The sequence below is a fragment of the Homalodisca vitripennis genome, unplaced genomic scaffold (genome assembly GCF_021130785.1).
Source record: "Homalodisca vitripennis isolate AUS2020 unplaced genomic scaffold, UT_GWSS_2.1 ScUCBcl_2096;HRSCAF=6505, whole genome shotgun sequence".
Lineage (NCBI taxonomy): Eukaryota > Metazoa > Arthropoda > Insecta > Hemiptera > Cicadellidae > Homalodisca > Homalodisca vitripennis.
The window spans coordinates 16,097-38,950 of NW_025778206.1; the positions used below are offsets into that span (position 1 = coordinate 16,097).

Sequence of the window (22,854 nt, forward strand, 5' to 3'; positions counted from 1 at the left end):
ATAGTGGGCGGCCGGATGTTCATAGTCTCCCGCAGAGCCAACGACGTCTACTGATGCGCGCTCAGTCTGCCTGTAGCCTTCCGTGAGGTTAGATGTTTATTCGCCCTTCCATTTTCGATCCGCGTATTTATCTTTTCAATTTTGATGTTAATCAATATTTTTAATCAATTTGCAGTGTAGTTTATGTATTATTATCGTGATGTAGGGCTTTATTGTCAAGTTTTTTTTTTAGTTCATTGATTTTATTTAATTTGTATATATATAAATTTTTACTATATTCTTTATATTTTCTCTAAATACAAATTACTATATGCTTGTTTTTTTGTAAAATATAACAATAATTGTGTTCAACTATTGTTAATTTTATATATGAACACATAGAATGTCAAAATTAAATTTTTTCAGTGAAATTATGATTTTACCATTTTTTGGCTGTAAATTAACAATAGAGTGAAAAAAAATATTTTGTCGTTTTTTTTTACCTGTTATGTTATAAGAATTATAAAAAAAAATTGGTTTTGGTATGTGGGAATTTTTTTATTTTTAAATTGTATGGCTCTTAGGAGTAGTTTTGGTTATTTATTTGTGGCTCGCTAAGGGTTAACATAAATCATTATACAGTGGAGTCCCGCTAATCCGAACACGTGTAATCCGAACGTCGGTTAATCCGAACAGGTCCAGGAGGAATTATTTATAACGATAATGAACAGTTATAGGAACTAATTACTTAAAAAATGAAAATGGGTGCATCATTTCGTACATAAACAAAGAAAACTTTTATTAAATAGACATACAGTATTTTATTAAGACAAATTGTGTACGGTACAGTACAAAAATAATGAAGTTAAATACAGTACCAAATTGAAACTTATAGGTTAAGTATGAGTTAAATTACTGTATTAAGAAGTGAAATCAAACAAAAATTGGACGTACAGTACTGATATTATTATTGAGTACAATATTAATTGTTAAAAGACATAAATTCAGTTATTGTCTTCTGTCGCATTGAAGAGAGTCTATTGGATGACGCATAGTTTCACCATCGTGTCATAAACATGATATCGGCAGGTGTAGCAGTAGCCTGTTGCTCTAAGTATCGTAGTGCATGGTTAAGCGCTGCTGCACCGTCTGCCTGTGGCACCAACTCTCCTTATCACCCAGGTTCTCGTCGTCCCGTAGCGCGTGGACCCGTACAATATCCAGTACGCTCACATTGCTTAATAATAGAACTCTCACACTAAATACGGTAAACGTGCTTAGTATTCGCAAACACGTTTATTTGTCAAGAAATACAATGCAACAGTCAGAAAACATATTTTAATAAAAAATTTTGATAATTCTATAACAAAATAGACCCATTCTCAAGTTTAAAACCGTATTTTTCTGTAATTCTGGCTAATCCGAACAATCACATAATCCGAATAGGGCTCGGTCCCAATTAGGTCGGATTAACGGGACTCTACTGTATTCCAAAAAGTAAAATTTCATCTAAAACAAACTGGATGGTTTGGGTATGATTCACTTTTTGTAAGCAGTACACAGTCACTGGTACTATTTCGACAAACATTAGCTGGCTAGTGTGGATACAAAACAAGAAGTATATATGTATCAGAAACTGTGTCGGTAGACAGTCAGCTGAACGTCTGCATATACAGTTATAGATGTGGAAGAGACTTAGGCAGTAAATGCATTAGGTACATTTTACTACACTAGGTGAAAGTACAAAAAAACCTTTAAAACCACACTCGACTATTAACTTTGTGCCTTATTTGTTGTGTGCATTTTCATTTCACCTTGAAGAAACCATGGTTTTGATTCACAGGTAGACTATAGCACAACTTACTTTAGCTTTAATGCTGTCAACAATATCTGACAGAAATGCGATTAGTATGCCTCCCTGTAGTAGTCGAATGTGATCAGCATCAGGGTGGAAGTAGAAGTGAGTATTTCCAACCACTAGGATCTCTCCAGGCTTCTCGTTGTTCTCCAGTGTTAGAGCCTGAAAAATAGAGAAACTTTTGTAAGAGAAAATTGTAATGACAGTGAGAAACATAATTTGTCGTATTTCATTGAACACCTAATGATTTCAGGAGTTGCCCATTTATTAGTTCAGATCTTTAGAAACAAGAAGACTTTTTAAAATTGTCACTCTAGAAGGAGAGGTTAAACTAGGAATTTTTATTTCTTGTAAAACAAACTTAACATCATGGAACATTCCAAATTAATTCAACAAAAACTGTATAACAAAACGTGACTTTCATTAGAACTAAACTAAGAAAATGTTTATCTCTCTAAAGTACGAGAGGATTAAAAATCTTGTAACTAGATAACTAAGACTTTCTTATTTTTTTTCTTTTCTTTCTTTCTTATTTACTTCTCAATATATGTTAATACTTTGTACCTGGAAGTATAGGTCTAGCTGGGAGCACAGAGCTAGCCACCAGCCCTTGGGTGTAGCTCGGACCTCGTTATCTCCTGATTCAAACTTTCTAGTATGTATATTGGTTGTTTAGGAGTTGTTTTACGGTGGAGAACGGAGCATGATAAAAGAATCAGCCTATCTACCATATAATTCCAAGAACGTTCCCTCATCTCAAGATGTGGAGCTAATGGTGGAGTATTCTAAAGTTGGCAACCAGCAACTCCTACTACACTGTGATACCAACTTTGATTCTCTTCTCCAGTATCTCATACAGTCAATTCCCGATTCTCTGGGGGTGAAACAACCATGTTAAGGATTAATCAGGGTAAAAAATTTAAGTGACAACAAAATAAAGTTAGCTGTATGGTCAATGCAAATTTAACAGAGTGGCCACTCAAAACCATACATGTATCCAATACGGGAAAAAGCAAAGATAAAAAATAAATACAACATACAAATAAACAGCTCTACCGTGGGACAGACTACAGTCCATCATTACAGGTCCGAGGTTTGCAATGGACGAACTTTCGGTTCATGACAATGTTTTCGCCGATACACAAAGTCGGTCCATCTAATACTTCATTGAATACTTTCATCTGAACTCTACTTAATTAAATTATACTTTGAGGGGGAGCAAGCCTAAGAATACCATGCTACTTCAAAGTAATTTGCAGAGATTTAGGGAGATAAATATACATTTAAAATTACAAGTCATAACCTCTACCTTCTCTTTTTAAATAATGGAAATGGTAGATTATAAGATGAGCTTCCACAATATGTTCCATGTACGTAAACATGTATGGATGTATTTACATGTATAGAGAATCTATTTATGTACAACAACAACGTACCAGGTATAGATAAAATATAAATTAGCGATCACCTGTTTTCCACTGAGCACCTAAAGTCCACGCATAGAACCTTGACAAATACAGGCATAGAAATATGAAGTTGTATCAGAGTTGCATGCGAGAACGATTATGCAATCTTGAAAACAGAACACTAACTTTGGCAACTTGTATTGATCCCAGATTTAGGAACTTAGTTTTTAAAGATGAGATCAAAAGATGTTGATAGAGTCGATAAGGTGATAAGAGTGTTCATGGACTTGCATAAGGCATTTGACAGTGTCTGCCATACAAGATTGCTACATAAGTTGACTATGCTTAGTATTCAAGGGAAGGAATATGATTGGTTCAAATCATACATACAAAATAGACAGCAGTATTGAACACATAAATAAAAAAAATAATTTTACAATTAAATATACCTCAACTCTAGAAAAAGCATTCTTTAGGGTGCCCCAAGGATCAATATTGGGACCTCTGTTGTTCCTCTGCTACCTTAAAGGTATTCCAGAGTTAGAAAAGTTGTGTTTGTATGTTGATGATGCCACTTTGAGAGTTAGTGCCTCATCAAAGGAGGAACTCGAAATGTCAGCCTTCCTCAGTTTGTCAAATCTAAACTACCACATCATCTGAAAGACATCCCAGGATCTACAAAGAGAAACCTACAGTGTTGGCTGCAGAGACCACGCATACTACACATTTGATGAGTTCTTCTCATGGAATCATGAATCTTAATTATATCTCTCATTTAATAATATAGGGATTGTATTGTTTTTGAAACCTAAAAATTGAAATTTTTTTTAATTAACCAACCATTTGACTCCCTAATAACAAAAATTGAACAAAGAAATAAACATTACAAAATTTTTGATCAGTGTAACTTTACCCACCAAGGCAGTTGTGCCCAAGCCTGTGATCCTTTCTTTTAGCTGAGTGTTTTTCTCAACAGTTGCCAAGATTCGGGAACAGTAACTCTTGTTAACCAGTTCCTCTCCTAGAATCACCTCTTGGGTATCCAACAGTCTGTAACATGAGATAAACAACATATGATTACCAAAGCCACCTATTGCTGGGTATCAGATTTCCATTTAAGGGGAGCACTTCGCCCTATCTTCGTAATGTTAACATAGGTACACTTATCTCAAGAACTACTTGAGGTATCTTCATAATTCTTTTTTTCATTTAAAGAGGGCTTCTAGGGGAACACGTGGAACCAAAAAAAAAATTTTTTTTGGCATATACCCTAAAAGTTATATATTTTTGTTTTAACGCTTGTCAAAAACCTATATAAATATGTGTATATGTATGTATATAAATATTGAACTCAGTGAAATGTGATGTTTTTAGTGGTTCCACATATGTAAAACAGTGCTACAAACATACAAAAAAAATTTCATATTCCTACCATTTGTAGTTTTTGAGAAAAATGTACTTTTGTATTGAAAACCGCAACTTTCGGAAAAACACAAAAAACGGAAAAAATACTGCTTTATTACCTTTTTCAGTACATTCCAGGTGCATAGGCTGGCTGATCTCCTTCCTGCTCCTCATATTCATCCTCCAGACTTCTTTTTAGTAAGTTTTTCTTCTGTCTAATTTTTTTCTCTATATCTTCTTGAGCTTTCTCTGCCTTCCAAATTCGCCGCCGGTCAAGCTTTTTCATTGCTGTAATAAAATGCTGCCCTGGTGACACTCCTATTTCTTGAAATACTTTGCATTTGCCAATGTAGCCATCATTAAAAGCTGTAACAGCTTCATATATGCCAAATTTCAAAGTTTTAATCTCCACAAATGTTCTTTTAGGTATGTAGGTCCAAATGACATTGTTGAGGGACTCATTGGGATTTTGAGTTTTTCCCTTAGTACATTTGCCCAGTAGAGTTGGATTGGCTAGATCTTGAAAAATAGGTTTAATAAATGTCATTAGGTTTTCAGGCAAGTGAAAATGGCTGCCATGATCATAGTTTTCATTGGATTTTACGGCTTTGCGGTACTTACACCAGGTTTCTTCATCATCTGGGACATAGTCCATGTTGAGGGCCTTTCATTAGAAGACATCACATGGAAAAACTCTGCCCAAATGGCTTTTTTCATGTCTTCAACAGAGTTTGTGTTGCGTCTAATTGCCAATCCGTAGTATTTTTGGAGCTGAATAATGGCAGAATCTGTTAGCTTGTTCTTGCCGCCAAGTCGTGAGCCGTCAGGGAGTGTTTTAGTCTTAGCTTTTAGATTTTTTAATCTCGATCCCATCCGTTTCTGGACATGGCCTATGCATTCTATCTTTGTTATGGCAGTATCACCATAGGGCTTGGCTTCGCATACACTGGAGTACGCCTTGCTGTCTCCATCACCAAGGTATTCAAGGTAACGAGCCTCATACAATGCCTGCGAGCGCTGAAAAATTGCGACTGCTCCAGCAACTTCCATGGCTCCACTAGAACCTTCAAAGTTTGCGATACAGCCATCACCATGCGTGTTGTTTAGTCTATTAGTGCATCTGCAATATTTAGATAAAATCTCGATGTCTAGGACCTTACCGGTTGATAAAGATGTCACTGATACCACTCCATTTAGTGAAAGGTGACCCCGCTTCTGCCATGAGCCATCAGCAGCTATAGCGAGGTCTCTGCAACCATCATTATCCGATACAGCTTCTTGCACAGCACTTTGCATTGACTTCTTACACACTAACTCAGCAATTGAACCCAAGTAATGCTCATGTTCATGATATCTCAAAGGCGGAGGTGTAAGATTCATAAAAGCGCAAATTTTCTCCGCAGCCACTCTACCTTTGCCTATGTTACGCATAGCATAAACCAAACGAAGATTTAGGTCATAAAATGTGTTAGGCCTATCAGACTTTGCTTCATTCTGATTAGTGTTAGGCCTGACTAATTCAGAGTTTGTCACAGTAATAGTGTTTTCACAATCAGAACAGCTGACTATAATTTTTGATGCTAGGCCTACAATGTGTTTTACTTTGTAAACAAGTTGGCCATGGCAATTTTTACACACTGAAACGTTACTAAGAGCCTCATTCAACAATCCTATATTAACTATACAGTTTTCAGACTCATCATTTTCATTCAATTGGTACTGTTTCAAAAAAGGACTGACCTTCTTAGAAGATGCACTTTGAGGTCTTGGCCTATCCACATTTGGAGTATTGGTACCTCGATTGTTACTTGATCCTGAGAAACTAGGCCTAGGACTAGTTGGAGGGTTATGTTGATTTCCTTTGAAAACGCGTTTCTTGAAAGCAGGCTTTGAACGTGGCATTATAAAATTCACTACACTTATAACAAAAAATACTCAGAACTCTCCACTAAACTCACAAAAAACCATAATCATTTACGTAATTTTCACTCTCTAAAACAGAAATGTCAGTAACCAAAACATGTATGCTACCTAGGTTATAAGCAATGGTTATAAAACAGATGTTTTGTTGGTTAGTGTAAGTTGTTGACATAACAAACTGTCACTGCCAACCAAATCATGAACATGACTGCAACGAAGTAGTACTATAACAGCACCATTCAAAGTGTGACTGCTACAGGCCCGAAACTGCCTGCAGGCCTATTTAAAAAAAAATATTTCGGACACTTCTAGTCATCATAAAAAAAATTTAATACCACCATTGTTATCGGGAAATTCCAAACTTTAATAAAAAAAAAAAAAAAAAAAATTTGTAATTTTTGAGATTTTTTACGAAGTGCTCCCCTTAAGCATTTTGAAAAAGTTAACGAAACAAAATGTGGAACATGTAACATAAACAGATGCTTTTAAGTTCAAGCTTTTGATATATAAAAGGTAGCAAAATTCATATGTACTTGCTTAAACTTTGACGGTGAATAGAATGTAGAAACTCCTTCTCGGATTGTGGACTTTTTAGCATGGACTCCAACAAGACCTTGTTCTCCCAGCACAGGCACTAAATCCGACTCAAACAACTTGGTCTCTACCTCTTGCAAGCACACAAGATCTGCATTGTAACCTAGACAACATGTTCTGTAAAAAACACAACAAAACAACAACTTTGCAGAATAATATCTAACAAAACCTAGAATACAGAATATCCATAAAAAATGTATAATATTTGAATGAATAGCCCAAATTAAAGCACTATCCATCCATTAAATATTGCTTAATGTATCCTTCAAGCTTTGAATTTGAGAATACCTTGCAATTTAAACAGGTAACGGAGAAAAATTAACAAATTAACAGCAGGATCCGGATGACATATGATCTGTGGTTTTCTTATAATTTGAGGTTGAATCATATACAGGAAAATATTGTAAAGAAACTAAAAATAACCTTAAAAAAAAATATCACTAGGGAAATATTGCATAACATTTGAATGAAACATAAATGAATCAATAAGCTTGAGTAGCATTGTGCAATACTAGTTTTGTAATATTTATCATCCCTAAGTTTTCCTTATTTTCAAGTTGTTTTGCTTTCATTGCGAAGCTCGTTTTTTCTTAATCGGGGCCGCGATTAGATTGGAGATTGTTGAAATTTGGTACCAAAATATTGTTGATATTACGGTAATGAAAATACTTTGACGCCACATACTTTGCATAGTATTTGAGTTTTGGAATGTTTCCATCATTTCACAAAGTGAGTTTAGTTTTATTTGTTTTGTGTGTATACGAGGTATGGCTATTAAATAACAGGACTGACGCTGCAGTGGAACGAGTGCGCATGCGCCAACCAACATTGACCAACAGCCAGTGGCGTAGCAAAGGGGGGGTCCAGGGGGTCCGGACCCCTCCCCGAAATTTTAAGACATATAAAAAAATAAAGCATGGAGCAGGAGAAAAAAGGAGAGTTATCATTACTCTTGTCTACAAACATTAAATTGATTGATTTAATTGATTAAAGTGACCGTTGTTAAAAATATATTTGTCCTTTCGTTTAAATCATAAAGTATCAAATGATACTTTTGGGCTCGGCCTTTCGGATAGTGTAGTGTAATCACAGTATTTCTACTGGGCGCGGTCACGTGACGTCGCAAAGTAACCTGGACCGTAACACGGCGAACAGTTTAAATTAGCGACCACTTTGTTCAAATTCGTCTTGAGGACATAAAATGACTGCTTAGAATTAAGTTACGACGTTGATTTTAGGTGTCATTAAACTGTAGACGTGTATATAATTATTGAAAAAAATATAAAAAATCACTTTTGGTCGGAAAATACACTTGAAAAACTCTACTGATTAGAACTTCAACTAATTTGGACTTCAGTGATTGAGGTAAATGTGGTGTTTTCGACTGAGTTAGGACGACGATTTTTGTTATCATTAAACTGTACAATGTACCTATATAATTATCAAGAAAAAAATCACTTCCGGTCGGTAAATACCGAAGAAAAGGTCTCTACAGATTCAAGTTTTGACGATTTCGGATGTCATTGGTTGAGGTAAAAGTGGTACTTATAATTATGTTAGGACGTTTATTTTAGGTATTAATTCAACGTCAACTAATATATATACTGTATATATATATATATATAAATATCGAGAAACAAAACAATAAAATCACTTCCGGTCGGAAAATACCGAGGAAAAGCTCTACTGATTCAGATTTTGAGGATTTTGGATTTCACTGGTTGAGTCATTGAGATAAAAGTGGTACTTAGAATTATGTTAGAACATTGATTTTAGATATCAATTGAACGCCGACTAATACCTATATAATTATCGAAGAAAAATTGAAAAAATCACTTCCAGTTGGATAATACACAGGAAAAACTCTACTGATAAGAAGTTCCGACTACTTTGGATTTCACTGACTGAGGTATTATTTCATTTTCCTTAATATATTCCGATCGGAAGTGATTATTTTAGTTTTTTTCTCGATAATTATATACGGTATTTATTAATCGGCGTTAGATTAATACCTAAAATCAATGTCCTAACATAATTATAAGTATCACTTTACTTCAACCACTCAACCAGTGAAATCCAAAATCGTCAAAACTTGAATCTGTAGAGAGCTTTTCTTCGGTATTTACCGACCGAAAGTGATTTTTTTTTCTCGATAATTATATAGGTAGTTGAGTACAGTTTAATGATAACAAAAGTCGTCGTCCTAACTCAATAAAAAATACCACGTTTACCTCAATAACTGAAGTCCGAAGTAGTTGAAGTTCTAATCATTAGAGTTTTTCAGGTGTATTTTATTTCCGACCGAAATTGATTTTTTTTCCGATAATTATATACTCGTCTACAGTGTAATGATACAAAAAATCGTCATTATAACTCATTCATAAATACCTCAATCAGTGAATTCCAAAGTAGCCGAACTTCTAATCAGTAGAGTTTTCCGGTGCATTTTCCGACCGTTAGTTTGATCTGTAGGCTACCCGAGCAACACTCAAAAATTGCCCTCCTTTTCTAAAGGGTTTTCGGCCGTCAGTGGCCCAATGTCCCCAAAGGGGTATTTCATTTTCTCCACAGAATATAGTTGTGTCAATTATACGCTTGAGTGAAGCTCTGTTTTGTTCTTTTTCTTTCTTATCCAGTGAATCCAACATCACTTTGGTGCCTTCTATTCGGCCAGAATTGAACTTCGTAAAGTTTCTGTAGCTATACAAGAAAATTGGTGGTACTAGAGTTGCTGTGAGAGTTGAATTTGCCTATTACATCTTTCCACTTTCTATAAGGCGTAGTTACTAAAGCTCCAAATTTTTTGGTATTTACCTTTTACATTGGCAAATAACACACAAAATGTCCCCCGGATCCCCCAGTTTTGGACCCAAATTTTTGGACCCCCCCCCCCCCCCGAACGAAATTTCTGGCTATGCTACTGCCAACAGCTGTGTAGTTTGAGACTTCCTCTTCAGAATGCAGTTAGTCTCGTTTCTGTAAACAACATCGTTGTGTCATAACCTTCATTTATGTAAGTGTTGTTATTTTGTTTTGCCGGAAAAAATGGTTAGCGTAATAATAGAGCAACGAATTGTTATTAAATTTCACGTTAAACTTGGAAAAACCACTACCGAAACCTATAATTTACTAAAAGAAGTGTATGTCAGTGAATATTTAGCGCGGACTCGTGTTTCTGAATGGTTTAAGCGTTTTCAAGATGGTCGACAAGACGTGGGAGATGATTCGCGGCCAGGTCGTCTTCAACATCAAAAACGGAAGACAATGTCGAAAAAGTTGCTAATTTGATTCGGTCTGACCGACGATTAAGCATTCGTGCAGTTGCTGAATCTGTAGGCATTGATAAAGAATGTGTACAGCAAATTTTACATGACAATTTGAACGTGCGAAAAGTGTGTGCAAAAATGGTACCAAAAATTCTTATGATTGATCAACAAGCAGCTCGTAAAAATGTTTGTACTGACACTTTGAATGCCATTGAAAATGACCCAAATTTATTGGAAAGAATAATAACATGTGATGAATCGTGGTTTTTTTACTTATGATCCGGAAACGAAGCGCCAATCCATGCATTGGAAGACCTCAACTTCACCGAGAGCCAAAAAAGCAAGAATGAGCAAGTCAAAATTTAAAGCAATGATGATTGTTTTTTTCGACATTCATGGGATTGTGTACCTTCACTGGGTTCCTGAAGGTCAAACAATTAATCAACATTACTATCTTGAGGTACTTTAATAAACTACGTGAAAGAGTAAGAAAAAAACGACCCGAAATGTGGAAGGACAAATCATGGATTTTGCACCAAGACAATGCGCCAGCTCATTCCGCGTTATCTGTCAAGCGGTTCCTGACCAAGTACAGCATCCCAGTGTTAGAACACCCACCTTACTCGCCAGACCTAGCACCATGCGACTTTTATCTTTTCCCTAAGGTGAAATCTGCATTGAATGGTACGAGATTTGAATCTGTAGAAGCTGTTCAAGAAAAAGCGGCAAGACTCCTGAAAGAGTTGACAGAAGATGACTTTCAGCATTGTTTCCAACAATGGAAAATTCGCATGGAGCGTTGCAGGGATAGAGAAGGGGTGTATATTGAAGGTGATAATAAGTAATTATGTTTAAAATGAAAATAAATTTTTTTACAATATCAGTCCCGTTATTTAATAGCCATACCTCGTATGTATGAATGCATTAAAAATGTATTCAGGGAGCGGCAAAATTATCTGACGGTTTTTGTAAGTACCTTCTGGTTCAACGTTAAAACAGAAGTCGACAGGCCGTCCAAGGACAATCCGGACACCAGAAAATATTAAACAAGTAAGAGGAGGAGCTGTAGAAGGCAGTCCTCAGCGGCCGGCCCATAAACAAGCTGCTGCTTTAAGCATGTCTGACTGCTTTATAAGACGAATATTGCATTTTGATTTGCATTTCCACCCATATAAAATGTTTATTGTCCATTAGCTAAAGCTTAATGGTTATACAATGCGGAAAGCATCTCCAGAGCATATGATTGATTTTGTAACGTCCGATGAACATTTGTAATGATGAGTGACAATTTTATCTAGACGGTTATGTTGATAAACAGTACTTTCATTGTTGGTTTGCTACAAATCCTGAACAAATGCATAGTCCCAAGGTTACTGTGTGGTGTGGTGTAACAAAAAGTTGTGTCATCAGGCCATACTTTTTAAAGAGGTTGGTTCAACAGTTACAGTCAATTCGCAATATTATCTGTTTATGTTACATAGCTTCATAATCCATGAAGTTCAGAGAAATCATTTAGTGCACAGGGGGATGTGGTTCCAGCAAGATGGGGCAACTACTCATACAACTAATGAGGTGATAAAACTTTTTTAGGGGCAATGGCCGAAAAAGAAACAGAGGACACAAATTTAAATTTGTCATCTTCAAATATGTTGGTGACAAAGAAGTTCAAAATGAACTCTTTACACTGTTTCGACGTCAGAGACAACTAGACTAGAAAATATAGTGCAATATAGATGAAAAGGTTCTCATTGTCTCATCAAGTGCACAATTGAGTGACCTACAATGCTTTAAACATGATATCTAAGCACGGTGGAGCAACCAAGTTTTCTACACATAACGTAGCTATGGTGAGAAGGGTTGATTCAATATGAATGTTGAGTTTAGCTCCTCTTAGTCTGTCTCAGCGTCAGATTCCAAATGCTGCACAAAGAGGAAGGCAAACTGGAGGTAAACTAAACTTCATTTACTGTAAATAAAATTTGTATATCATATTCAATAAATATGTCAAAAACCACTAAAACAGGAGAATACTCAGTGTTGGGAATTTCTGTAAGCTTTAACTCATAGTGGCCAAAAGGTTAAAACAGCCTTTATTTTAATTTCTTTAAATCCTTTTGCATAATCATTTAAATGAAAATATTTTTCCTCAGATGTAAAAAGGACTTCACTTGGTCTTTAAGAATAGTCTGAAGTAATGTAAGCTTGACATTATGGACACAGCAAAATTGAATAGATTACAAAGACGTATAAATAATACTTTTCAAATAATTAAGTGTTCATTCAAGAGTTGTATACATATATGAATGGTAGCACATTTACCCAGCAAGTGAAAGATATAGGTTCGAGTCCCGGCGGAGCAAGTACTTTTTGTGATTCAATGTTTATTGTAATTAAATTCGGCTATAGCCATTTATACAAATTTAATTAGTTTATATATTTATATATATACATAGTATTATGTAATAATTATATCATTGTATTATTCATTTTTTGTAATACTTGTACTACACTAAATCTTGCTTATATTCAAGTATGGCTACAAGTTTAGATACTGCAAATTACATTGCTATCAGAAATACTCACCGAGCAACTCTTTCAAGATCAACTGCTTTCTGTAGTCAATATTCAGAGCATATGTGGGACAGTAGCCGAAGAGTTCACTTTGGGCGAAACTCGTGGAAGAGTAAACATCTGCGAGTATATTATATGACACAACCCGAAATCTGGAGAATAACAAACATATGTATATATGTATGTATGTATACTGATTCATCAATACATTCTAAATCACCAAATTTTACAATTAAACCTACAACTGAAAAAATCTACGATAAACTTTTGACTTTATTGTATTTTTCTGAAAGTTATGAATGAAACCACATAACAAACAATATTTCAACAAGACTTTGATTTTTTTATTTATTTTTTTTTCTGATTGTTTAATGTACATCTGTAATAACATCAAATGACGTGTTGGCCCAAGTTCAGAATATTCTGATTCTTTAAATACCTGACTCTCATTATTATGATTGATTTAGTAAATAAAATCTGTATGTGGTAAAATAAATATCTAATTGAATTTTAAAATAATTTGGAGCATGAAAGCAAATAACTAATTGAATTACATTACTCATTGAAGAAACATTACACTTTGGATTTTTTTACATTATACATTTTATTTTACAACCCTTGACCATCAGCCGCTCAGTGCCGCCGTCTTCTGAGAAGCGCCCTTGGGAGGTAAGCGTGTTTTGAATGTTTTCATTTAGAATCTTACCCTACATTCATTTACTAAGATAAATTTATAATATTTCTTTTGTTTTGTAGTAAATTAACCCTGAAAGTGCTGACTACATTCACTTATAGTGAGTGCTACACGTTTTTAGAAGTTTTACAAGCATATTTTTAAAGTAAATTATAAGTAAATAAAACTTAACAGTTAAAAGTTATTAACAATTATTTCAAAAGACGTATGTTTTTGTTTTCTTTTTTCACATTTAGCACAGTATATTACTTTCAACCACATTCAAATAACAATCCAAATTACACAAAATAAAGACAAATTTATTACAAATACAAAAAAATATGTATCTTGCACATTTTACTTTTTTGAAAAAGCACAGGAACAAAACAAGTGTTCTTTTTATCTGCTGGAAAACTCTAAAAGTCTGGCAAAGTCAAAAAAATAATTCAACAGATGAGTTTTAAGGGGAGATGTACGCCTAAATCGTAAAAAAAATCAAAAATGTTTATATATTTTTTTCTTAAAGTATGGAATTTTCCAAGTCCAGTGATATATAATACATGCATATTTGCGCGTTGCTTGGTAACAATAAAAATTTTTATAAAATGATTGATCGCTGTCAGCAGGAATAAAATAGCACTGTAATAGTTGCCATGCGAGGTTGAACAATCCAGTTAGTGCAAGTGCACTATTATACATACACACAACTGTACTGCTAATGTTTATCATATTGTTGTGTTGGCTAACCTGTTATTACTTTGTTTATTTGACAGTTTTTATTTGATTATTTTTGTTTTTTTTTTTTTTTTTTTTTTGTTTACAGACAACTCAGTATTGTGAATTGTGATTAGTAAAGTTGTTGTGTTTTTGTTATATTTCTATAGAGAAATAATGCCTAGGACAAATAAACTGTGTAAGAAAAGGAATTTTAGAGGAAACCAGTACAAATCTACTATATCATCTATAGGCCTAGGTGAGTTTAATAGTAAATTGCCTAATGTTTTGGTTAGCCCTAGTCCCTGTAGCTCAAGTAGGCCTACTCCACCATCAGCATCAAGTAGGAAAATTGCAGAAATTGATGATAATACTGGAGATTCTGGGTATAACAATGTTATTGTTAGTATTAGCATATTATCTAATATGTTAGTAAGTGCTACAGTTTGTAAATATTGTAAACTGGAAGGAACTTTGACGGTGAAAGAGGATGAAGGGGCAAGACAAGGCCTAGCTTGTAAACTTAGTGTTGTTTGCAGTGAATGTAATTTTAGCCATGAATGTTGGTCTTCAAATAAAACGAACTCTGAAGGTTTCTTTGACATAAATATAAAGTCTGTGTATGGCTTGAGATCGATTGGCAAGGGCTCTGTTTCTGGTAGGACACTTTTCGGTATGCTTGATTTGCCTGATCCACCACAAAGATTTGAACGGTATAACCCATTGTTTATCAATTCTCTGGAGAAAGTTACAGAAGCATCTATGATAAAAGCTACTGAAGAGACAGTGGAATTCAATACAAAAGAGGATGGAAGTACTAGTCGTGATATAAGCGTAGGAATAGACGGAACTTGGCAGAGGAGAGGATTTTCATCGCTGAATGGCGTTGTTTCCGTGTCCAGCTTCGACACAAGTAAAATTTTAGATGTCGAGGTACTTACTAAGTACTGTCACACATGTAAAACAGGCAAAGGAAAGGCAAAAAATCATTTTTGTGATAAAAGCTTTGAGGGTTCAAGTGGAACTATGGAAGTTGAAAGCACTTTGAAAGTGTTTGCTCGGTCAGAAAGGACTCGTAATGTGAAATACAAGTATTACATGGGTGATGGTGACTCCAAGGGGTTTCAGTCAGTGGTTAACTCTAAACCATATGGAGACTTTACCATTGAAAAACTTGAATGTGTGGGACATGTTCAAAAGAGGATGGGGGGTCAACTTAGAAAATTACGGCGAGATTTAAAAGGCCAAACTTTGAGTGACGGGTTGAAAATCGGTGGCAAGAAAGGAAGACTAACAGATGCTGCCATAGATTCCCTTCAAAATTACTATGGCCTTGCTATTAGGCGTAATCCAAATGATTTGGAAAAGATGAGAAAGGATGTTTGGGCTATATTTTTCCACAAAGCATCCACAGATGAAATGCCGCAACATAGTCTTTGCGATGAGTCTTGGTGTAAGTACAAGCAATGTGCTAAAGAAAACAAAGTTTATCATCACAAAAACTCTCTAGACAAAGCTGTGATAGAAGCTATCAAGCCAACATTCAGGCACTTGTCACATCCAGACCTTCTAAAAAAATGTCTTCATGGTCACACACAGAATGTAAATGAGAGTTTCAACGGAGTTTTGTGGTCTCGTATCCCAAAAATAAATTTTGTTGGTATACATACCTTAAAATTTGGAACACTAGATGCTGTGGTAACATTCAATGAGGGAAATAAAGGTAGACTGCAGGTTTTGGAGGGCATTGGTATCAAAGTAGGTAAAAGCTGTGCAAAAAATCTCCGCGCTGTTGATATCAACCGAATCCAAAAATCTGAAATAGCAGCTAAAGAAGAGACAAAACAAGCCAGGAAGAGGACTAGAATGATAAGAAAGAAGCTGCTGGATGAGGAAAATGAAAAGGAGCCAGATTATGAAGCCGGAATGTTCTGAGAGTAAGTAATTTTTATAATAGGCTAATGTTTTTGCGATTTCCCGAAAGTTGACATTTTTCATACAAATGTTCCTTTTTCTCAGGAATCATTTGCCCAGTCTTTATGGAATTTTTTATGTATGATGTATGTACATATACACACAACCCCAAGCAAATTTGAAACTCTAAGTTTGTTAATGGGTAAAAAAAAATTAATTTATAGTAAAAAAATATATTAAAAAATTTAGAAATTTAGAAATGTCATAAAAATTTATTTTTTTAAACAAAAGTTTAAAAGTGGTAGGGGTTGTTTATAGTAATGTATTGTATAAGTGGTAAAAGTTTCATTGAGATATGTAAAGCAGTTCCTTCAGAAAAGGAACATAAAGTTATACAATTTAACATAGGCAGCTTATGGGCGTACATCTCCCCTTTTAAGACTAGAAAAAATAAAGATAGCATGTGGATAAATACATACAACAAACATTGATGGCCAGGGGTGTTTCCATTGTAATTTCTGTTATTATTTAGGCTTTACTACTTTTACATCTATTATACTAGAGAGAGAGGGAGAGAGAGAGAGAAATCTTTATTGACAATCTTCAAGATTGAAATGGCGTCAAACAAAACCTTTTTTTAAAACTGATAAAAAGACATACAGTTAAAAAAAATTAAAAAAACTTCACAGTTAGGAGTCACGGTTGTGCCAGTCCAGGTACTCTTCCACACTGTAGAAGGGGTTGATCAGGAGCCAATGGTGTAGCACCGCCTTCAGCTTCTCAGGGTTGGACATCTTAATATTCTCTGGCAGATGGTTAAACAGTTTGGCGCCAATGTAAGAGGGCTTGCCTTCAAATCTGCTGCTGCGATGCGTTGGCAGGTTGAAGTCACGGGCACGACGAGTGTAGTGTTGGTGGAGGTCTTCATTTCTTGGTGGACTGATTCTGCAGGCTGTTGTCACCGCTTCTAGAATGTAGGCATCTATTACAGTAAGAATTTCCCACTCAACAAACGCCCGCCTGCAACTCACCCTCCACCCCAAGTCAGCCATCACACGCACAGCCTTTTTCTGCAGCACTAAAACCCGCTGCAAATTGCGTTGTGCTGTGGCACCCCAGAGCACTATGCCATACTTTATGTGGCTGTCCAGAAGAGCCGAGTAGGCAGTTTTTAACCGCCTCTGTTGTGCTGACAGCTTTAATGCGTCTCAGGGCATAAATACTACTGCTCAGCTTCCTGCAGAGGACCTCGACGTGCTCATCCCACTTAAGATTGACATCCAGTGTAATCCCTAGATGTTTAATGGCTTGAACAGAATCGATGTTAGGGATTCCAGCAACTTCTTCTTTGTTCTTGCCCATTATGAGCTGTCTGGTTTTACCTTCATTGAACACTAGATCATTTCCAGAACAGTATTCGACGGCAAGCTCGAGGGATATGAATGACCTCAATTCTAGCTCTTCGACATTTCTGTTGGCTGCCACCAATACCGTGTCATCGGCATACATGATCGTTTTGGCAAAGTTCTCTATGTGCGCCGGAAGGTCTAAGGTGAAAAGTATGAAGATGACCGGGCCAAGGACGGATCCCTGAGGCACGCCCCTGGTCACTGAGAGTAAAGATGATCTGACAGCCGTAAGTGTTCCATTGATCTTCTGCCTCAGTTCAACGAGTTGGTCCCGACCCCGCCGGTAACTTTCAAACCAGGACAAAGCCACGTTTTTAAATCCAAGGTTTTCCAGTTTGCGCAGAATGAGATCGTGACTGAGACAATCAAAGGCTTTACTTAAGTCAAGGTAGATGCTGACAATATCATCACCATCCTCAAGGTGTTCAAGGATGCTCTCCACCAACTCAACCAGAGCTGTCATCGTTGACCTCTTCTTACGAAAGCCGTGTTGGTTCTCTAAGTCGATGTTGTTTTTTCTTCAGGTGATCTTCAATCCTGGCCAGAGCGACCTTCTCGATGATCTTGGAAAAGGTAGACACCAGGGAGATTGGTCTGAAACTCCCAAGCTTGTGTCTGTTTCCTTTCTTGTGCAAAGGAATTACTTTGGCGGTTTTCAGTCTACTGGGAAAGCGACCACTGACAAGGCTAAGGTTTATTATGTGAAACAAAGGCACCATCAGTTCGTGTAGACAGGTTTTGACGATCTTAGAAGAGTACTCGTCAAGTCCTGATGAGGTCTTGCTCTTCATTGCACCGACGATCCTCCGAAGTTCACTCTCGGTCGTTGGTTCCAGCTCTGTCATTGGGAAAGCAATGGTGGGCATGCTAGGTCTGACAGTTCCTGACTTGTCCTGTTGACTGCTCTTCAAGGTTTCTTCAGCAATTGATGTGAAGTAGATATTAAATACGTTGGCGAGCTCAGCTGGATTATCTATCCTTGTGCCATTCTGAAGCATCACGTAATCAGTAACCATGGGATCATGGCTCCTGGACCACCTTTCACTATTTATGACCCTCCAGACTGCCTTAGATTTGCAGCTAGATTGGGAAATATAGTTGGATGTTGTCTCTTGCCTCAATGATCTCAGTTTTAGATCGTGTCTTCTTCAAATTATTAGCAGTCCACTTGTCTTCATTGCTTCCTGTTAGGACATAAATATCAAGGGCCCGAAGGAAAGAATCTCTCAGTTTAGCAGCTTCCTCGTCGAAAACATGTTTAATAGGGTTGAGTTGCTTTGCCCTAGACCGTTTTAGAGGGCAGGAAGCATTAAGAGTTAACGTGATGATTGACAAAAAGCTATTAAAAGCCTCATCAACGTCTTCGCTTGTTAGGACGGCCCTCCAATCCTGGTTCGCAAGTAGAGTCTTCAGATTTGTTAAGTTATTGGAGTTGATGGTTCGGCATACTGTTGGGGGGGGCAGCTCTTTTACTCTACGAATCGTTGTCTCAACGACCCTATTTTTATATTTGCAATATCAGTGTTGGGTCTTTTACACTACTAATCGTTGACCTCAACGACCCTTTCTGAAAAAATAACAAATAACAGAGGGTCTTTTACTCTACGAACCGTTGTGACAACGACCCGATTTACTAAGAAAACTAAAAGTTCAATCCAATGGTTCTTTGTCACAACGACCCATATACCGAATATAAGAATAGAACTACAAGTGGGTTCGTTGACACAACGACCCTTTTTCTATATTTTTTATCTAATTCATTAAATTGGGCCGTTTACACTACGGATCTTTGTATCAACGGCCCAAATATAAATTAAAAGTTGAAAAGTAGAAAAAGGTTCGTAGAATCAACAACCTAGTTTCAGAATAAGTTGAAATATATGTATTAAGGGGTCGTTGACTCAAAGACCCTATAATGCATCTAACCTCAAATAAGACATTCTAGGGCGTTTACTCAACTGATCGTTGTCTCAACGCCCCTCCGTCCCAAACAAGCACTTTCAAACGAAACAGGGTCAATCAGTCAACTCCTAGCCCGGTAGGCATGAAGGCGCTGCGTCTGTGCCGAGTTTAGTCCTAACATCTGATATAAGGGTAAATACTTTGTATAAGTATTATATCTAAATATTTTGTTTATTATACGTATATATTATTGAACTAGATTTAAAGTCTGGTAACAGTTGTATTTATAAAATATAAGAAATATTTTTAAGACATACATTTCTAGTTATGATTCCCATTTCTTGTTTATGTATTAAAATATATTTCACTCATGTACATAAACTGAAATAATGTAACTGTCATTCATATTTCTACTTCTGTCGGAAACAGGTTGAGGTTTCTAATTATTATTAAATGGTTAATCAAACAGTACCCAACGTTCAAATTAAAGTTAAAATGAAAACATTGCAAACAAATGAAAACACTAATACTAAATTTTGACAACTACAACTCCAAACATGCACTATGAGGAATTCGATTGACAGTGCCGAAGCCACTCATCTGAGAAGGACGAAAGATTTAATTTCTGTATGTCTGTATGACCGCACAATATATCGAAAACGAATTGACTTATATATGGTTACTGATTTATAGCGATCACTTTTAAATTGCTATTGCGGTTAACCGTACAGTGACGGGAAAATCGCAGAAGAAATAAATTTGTAAGCAAACTGTGTACAGTCATATGACATTTTTAGATGTGGCATGGTAACACAAGTACCCCTATCCATCCGCAAGATATTTCTAAAAATGTCTTTTTTGTGTGCTTTAAATTTTATATGAATCTTTATTTATACATAGACAAGAAGGAGCTCCATTTTGGCGCATGTATACTCATTTTTTCGGCTGAGCGTAATATATTAGGTATATTGTAACATATACGTACTTGAATTCTGTGCGCTCCACTACCCGTATGTTATTTGTATTATATCTGATTGAGTTCATTTATAAGTCTAGGTGAGTTACTGTAGTCGACACTATATACATCATCTGATATCAAAACTTTCTTACCACTCAGTAGCTAATCCCATCGTGTAACTGTAGAATATTTAGCGTAATCAACTATACCATGTAATCGATTTGTTAATTACATGTATAAGTTGTTAAAAGAGGTTTGTTTGCATTGGATAGTTTTTAACAGTTTAAATTAATCTATGGTCAAATATCAATGGAATGAAACTTAAATATTCTAACTACAACTACAGAAACAACAGTGAGGTAGTCTCAGGTAAAGGCTCGGGTGAGGTGGTTCCTTCCTCAAAATGGTGTCGTTAGCAGACAATGCAATAGTTTTTATTGCAACCGGTCTCGAGTTTACGTATATAAAATATACGTACATGTATATTTTGGAAATTTAACATCAGAGACACACCTTTCTATAAATAAGTTGCCTGGTAGCAAAATAGTTAAACAAATTATTTAAAAATACTAATATTAAAAGGAAGTAGTTTTGGTGAAAAGGTTGATTGGCTTGCCGCAACATCTCCCTTTGATATATATTTTTTCATATAAAGCCATCCTATAATTGACAACAATGACTGTAATTCTAAAAATCTAATATACCAAATAAATTGCAAGTAATGCTCCATACAATACATTGGCCAAAACATCTAACCATTTATGAATCCGTATGACAGGGCATAGGTTTGATATATTCCATAAAAATAAAGAAAAACCATTAGCAAGACATGGTCTAGAACATAAACAAGAGTGTTTTACATTAAAAGGAATACACCAACTACCACCATTCCCTGATGAAAATTACAACAGATTAAAACTAAAGCACTCATTAAATCATGTTGAAGACAAAAAAAACCCATTTGGTCTAAATTTAATACAAATTTTTAAAGACATAAATTTAAATTATTGTTAAAGATTAAAAATTTGTCAAAAATTAAAAGTTTTATTCCATCCTTTCTAAAAATCAACTGTTCGAACAAGATTAAATAAGAAAAATTTTACGTCAGCTGGACTTTATCAATAATGTTATGCACTGTGTTTTAAATTTATCATTTCATGATTCTTGTTTACGTTTTATAGATTTGTATTAACTTAATTTAAAACTTCCTGAAGACGGTATTAAATCCCCTGAAATATAAAAGTGAAAAATGGTTCTTTTATTTTCTTCTATTTAACACAGTGACGATAAATATTATTGAACACTGCATAATTTTGTTTATAGGTGAAAAGGAGATTATATATTTTACAGTATTTCTTTAAGTGCAATAGAGTTTTTTAAGTCTCCTAAAAGACAAAATTATAAGATGCAGCCTATTTTAGCTTTGTGAAATGCAGCCAGAATAAGAATGTTTTGTAAGTTTTATTGAACATTAAAACCAGCTCATTCACAATAGTGTGTTATCTTTTTAAACTATTACTAAGGATTTTTATCGTTCATTGAAATAAAAAGAAATATTTTCATATTCATTTACAACTTTATTTCACAATTGACCCTCCGCCACCCCCCCAAGTACAGACAGTACCTGAGACTACTAAGCTGTTATAGAATTTGTAACTACTGTAAGTTGGATCAATTCATAAATTCAAGAGAATGTCAGATCCTACAATGGCATTCAAGCCAATAAGAAGGAATGGCGGTATTTCTATTTATAAGAATTATTTTCTTCAACTAGTAATTTCAGGTCATGGCTTGCCATCTCGACCGTTGACAGGGAACTGTGTTGTTGCAATCCGTAAAATTTGATTTCTTCCACTGAGATCTTTAATGTCCAGGCTACTCATCTAGATCTTTGATAAGAAATTGTGGTCGACAAGGAATTTTGCAGTGGAAATCCATCAGAGTGGTTCCGCCTCGGAGAATTTTAGGTCCAGGCTTGACATCTAGACCGCCGACAAGGAATTTTGCTGTGGCAGTCCATCAGAGTTGTTCTGCCTCGGAGAATTTCAGGTCCAGGCTTGACATCTAGACCGCCGACAAGGAATTTTGCTGTGGCAGTCCTTCAGAGTTGTTCCGCCTCGGAGAATTTCAGGTCCAGGCTTGACATCTAGACCGCCGACAAGGAATTTTGCTGTGGCAGTCCATCAGAGTTGTTCCGCCTCGGAGAATTTCAGGTCCAGGCTTGAAATCTAGACCGCCGACAAGGAATTTTGCTGTGGCAGTCCATCAGAGTTGTTCCGCCCCGGA

The 22,854-nt window shown here is 35.8% G+C and overlaps 1 pseudogene; it reads right to left on the bottom strand.

The window, feature by feature from the left end:
* LOC124371832 overlaps positions 1-22,854 on the bottom strand; it is a 41,388-nt pseudogene that overhangs the window by 10,480 nt on the left and 8,054 nt on the right.